The following is a 5,000-nucleotide window of genomic DNA, read 5'->3' as shown; positions in this document are numbered from 1 at the left end:
GGTTGGTTACACCTCCTTGTGTTGAAAAAAGGAAAGTAAGGTGGTTAAGAGATACCGGAGCGGTACAGTCTGTAATGATAAAAAATATGTATGACCAGTGGAAGGATACTGGAGAGTATGTACTTCTGCGTGGGTTTGGACCTGAATTTTCAGCTCCATTAGTAGAAGTAAGGTTAGAAACTCCGTTAATTTCGGGTTATGTTTAAAAATTGCTTTGGTGAGAGAAATCCCAGTGTCAGGAGTAGAGTTCATTCTTGGAAATGATGTATGTGGAGACAAAGTTTTTGGTAGCAGTAATCCAATTTTGACAGATAAACCCTTAATTCTTCATTTATTACAGAAGTTGAATGTACATTTCCAAACTTATTTCCTGCTTGTGCAGTTACTACAAGAAGTAAGAGTGCCGAAGGAAAGGTAAATGATGACGACGGTTTGATGGTCCGGAAACACTACAAGTAAGTAAAGTCAGTACTCCTTTGCGAATGCTGAAAGTTAATAAGGAAGAATTTGTTAAATCTCAAATTGAAGATGATAATTTGAAGGTAATAAGAGATAATGCCCTTGTTGATATAAATGATATCGAGAAGGAAGGCAAGTGTTACTTTTTAAAGGATGGAATCCTAATGAGGAAGTTCAAGAGTAGAAATGTTAATGATGTTGTAGAACAAGTGGTCATTCCAAGTAGTTATAGGAATTTTGTTCTATGTATTGCTCATGACTGTAGTTATTCTGGTCATTTAGGTACAAAAAAACTTATGAGAAATTATTAAGGTATTTTTTTTGGCCTAAGATGCAGAAAGATTGTAGTGAATATTGTAAAAATTGTGATTTATGTCAAAAAGTAGGTAAAGCTCAACATGACCCTAGGTGATGCCATTGCAACCCATTGAAGTTCCAGGAGAACCTTTGAGAAACTGGTTTTGGATTGTGTAGGACCTCTGCCTAGGTCTAGCAAAGGTAACGAGTATTTGCTGACAATTATGTGTAGTTGCTACCAGATTTCCAGAGGCCTATTCCTTTAAGAACAGTGAGTGCTGATAATATATTTTGAAGCGCTTAACAAGTTCTTCTCACTGGTAGGTTTGCCAAAAGAAGTTCAAACCGACCAAGGAACCAACTTTACGTCTAGAAAGTTTACCTCATTTTTAGCCTGTCAGAATATTAAGCATTGTTTATCGTCTCCTTATCACCCACAGAGCCAAGGAGTGGTCGAACGATTTCATCGAACCTTCAAAACCATGCTTCGCACGTACTGTTGTGAAAATGAAAAGGAATGGGATGTCTACATACCAATGTTGCTATTTGCCGTTCGTGATAGCGTACATTCATCGTTGGGTTATTCTCCTTTTCAGTTAGTATATGTCCATCAGGTAAGGTCATTCATGGAGGTGATAAAGAATCAGTTGATTTCAGATGAGAGGGATTCTATCACGTTACAAGAAATGAAGGAAAAAATAAAAAAAAATATGGAAAGTAGCACATGAGAATCTTAAAGTAGTACAAGAGATGAAAAGAAACTACGACAAAAAGGCTGCAAAACGTGAACTCGACATAGGAGATAAGGTTCTAGTGTATCTCCCTACAGCTGGTAAGGTTTTTAACCAGAAGTATATAGGACCTTGCACGGTGAAGGAAAAAGTAAGTGATGTTAATTATCGAATTCAATTTCCTACAGGACGGAGGAAAGTTAAAACTTTCCATATTAACAAATTAAAGAAGTATAACGAATCCAGTGGAGTGTTGTCAATTGCAAAAGAGGATGATGAAAAAGACGTTGAAGAAGAAATTGAACTTAGATTAAAAATACAGATTATTTGAGTGATGATGAAAAATTTAGGAAGTTATGTATTCATTTATCTGATGAACAGCAGCATGATTTTAAAGTGCTAATTCAAAACTTTTCAGATCTATTTTCAGACCATCCTAAAAGGATAAAAGGAGTACAACATAAAATCAGGTTGAGAGAAGAGACTCCAATAAGTCAGCGTCCCTACAGAATGTCGCCGAGGCAACAACAACAGTTAAAGACCGAAGTTGCTTATTTACTGAAACACGGACTAGCAGAGGAAAGCCATAGTGAATGGGCTAGCCCATGTATTCTAGTCGACAAACCTGACGGAAGTGCAAGAATGTGTACAGACTATCGAAAGGTAAATAATGTAACTATAAAAGATTCATATCCTATGCCCAGAGTAGAAGATATAATTGATAATGTAGCAAAGTTTCCTTTTTAAGTAAAATTGATTTATTGAAAGGATACTATCAAATTGAGTTAGACAAAAACAGCAGGGATATTGCTGCATTTGTTACACCCCATGGACTTTATAATTATAAGGTAATGCCATTTGGTTTATGTAATGCACCTCTGACTTTCCAACGTCAGATGAATTATATCTTGAAGGATCTCGAAGGTGTATTTGTTTATTTAGATGACATTATTATTGTTGGAGAAACCTGGGAAGATCACATTAAAAAAAGTATATGATGTTTTTAAGAGGTTATTAGAATTTAATGTTACGATAAACCTTGCCAAATGTGAATTTGGAAAAACTACTGTTCAATATTTAGGACATGAAATAGGAAGTGGCCAAGTGAAACCTGTTTGATTGTCATATTGAGGTCATAAAGAATTTGACCCTCCCTACATCTAAACGTGGAGTGATGAAATTTTTGGAACAGTGGGGTATTACAGGAAATTTTGTAAGAACTTTTCAGATGTAGCCTACCCATAACAGAGTTGCTGAAAAAGGATGTGAAGTTTTGTGTGGTCAAAGGAATGTGACGATGCCTTTAATAAACTTAAGCTCATATTAATGTCTAAGCCAGTACTGAAATCCCCAGACTTTAATCTACCATTCAAGTTACAGGTAGACTCCAGTGAAGTAGGAGCTGGCAGTGTATTATTACAGGAACATAATGGTGTTTTACAACCCTGTATCTTACTTTTCAAAGAAATATAATAGCCACCAGTTAAATTACAGTATTGTTGAAAAAGAAGCTTTAAGTTTAATTTTGAGTTTAATGCACTTTGAGATATACTTGCTTAACAGTAACTTTGAAATAGACGTATATACTGATAATAACCCTTTCAACCTTATTAATAAATGTAAGCACAACAATAAGAGAATTTTAAGATGGTCTTTATTTTTGCAACCATTCAAACTAAATATTCACCATATAGCAGGCAAAGAAAATGTCATTGCAGATTCTCTCTCTAGATCTGTTGATTATTTAAAGGAAAGTGCTTGTTACCAACGACGTGGCAGTCTCCGACAGTTGCTAAATGGAAGTAGCTAATGTTTAAGACTGTAAGAGTGAAAATTCAGAATGGACTGAGGAGAGAGCCGCTTGAGTTAAAAGGGGGGGAATGTAAAGGAATATTGATTTATTGAATGTAAAATTGCAGAAAAGGGTTGACAATTGATATTTGCATAGAAAAAAAGTGTGTACACTAGACAAACAGATGGCAGTAGCGCTTGGCGTAGGCGGTAGTCGCCAAGGGAAATAATATCGAAACAATGATATTTGGTCCATGATGTCTAGCGTGAGTCTGGTATATAAAGGCCCAAAACGACGATTTTCGTTGGAGCTGAAACAAACAAGTGATTATAATAGTGTATCAAGTTTTGAGGAATATATGGTAATGTATTGTTTATCCATTTGGACGTTTCTTGTGTGATGTAACGTTGGTTGCCACTAACTTTTTGATGTTACAGTGAATTATATGTTGTGTTGATGTAAAGCTTTGTGACTTGGGTATTATACTGTAAAATGCAGTGATTAGTGATGAGTAGTCTTGATGAAGTGTTTGTATGGCGAGTCTTTGCTTTTGTGCAATGCGTCCGTAATTTGTTTAATGTTCTGTTTGTGACTTTAATTTCCTTACTGATTGTTATTAAAGTACATTTTAAGTTATAGTGGGTTGTCACTGTTTCCTGATATATTCTCCTCGTAAATCCTTACCATAGAGAGATTTTTTTTTTATGTTAAAATATATATATATATATATATATATATATATATATATATATATATATATATATATATATATATATATATATATATATATATATATATATATATATATATATATATATATATAGATATTTATATATATATAACAAAGGTAAAAAGAACGTATTCCATTCGGTTCAAAAGGAAACTCAAAAGAATATTTATTGAATTCTCATCTGTCGTTCATAATTCCGATGTTGTTTTGTGTTTTTTCTCAGGAATGAATAGTTAAAAGGTAATTTCATTCAAGAAGGGAAATAATTTACATACTTATTGAAGGGGAGGGGCTCAGACATCAGAACCGTTTTTTAGATATATTATATATATATATATATATATATATATATATATATATATATATATATTATATTATATATTCATTATTCTCTTCCTTGCGTCTTACTTTCCACCCTTTCTCGTAACAACTGTTTCATAGAGCAACTGCTTTGAGGTTTTCCTCCTGTTACACCTCTCAAACATTTCTTCTAATTTCCCTTACCGCGCTGAATGGCCTCATGGGTGCCAGCACTTGGCCTTGGGCCAAAACTCTTTATTCCACCTCAATACATACATATATATATATATATATATATAGATATATATATATATATATATATATATATATATATATATATATATATATATATATATATGTGTGTGTGTGTATGTATGTGTGGTGTGTGTGTGTATATATATACATACATATATATATATATATATATATATATATATATATATATATATATATATATATATACATATATATATATCATGTATATATATATATATATATATATATATATATATATATATATATATATATATATATTCTTACACTAAAATCAATTACGAATTTTATAGGGTAAATAATGCTATTGAACCTAACCAACTAGCAGTCAAAGCGACTGGTTGAAGGAAGACGGTAATATTACTGTATTTATAAAATGATGATTCCGTAGTTTATAAGTTTAATGAGTTTTTAGAAA

The sequence above is a fragment of the Macrobrachium nipponense genome, chromosome 18 (assembly GCF_015104395.2).
Source record: "Macrobrachium nipponense isolate FS-2020 chromosome 18, ASM1510439v2, whole genome shotgun sequence".
Taxonomy (NCBI): domain Eukaryota; kingdom Metazoa; phylum Arthropoda; class Malacostraca; order Decapoda; family Palaemonidae; genus Macrobrachium; species Macrobrachium nipponense.
This window is presented reverse-complemented; position numbering follows the sequence as displayed.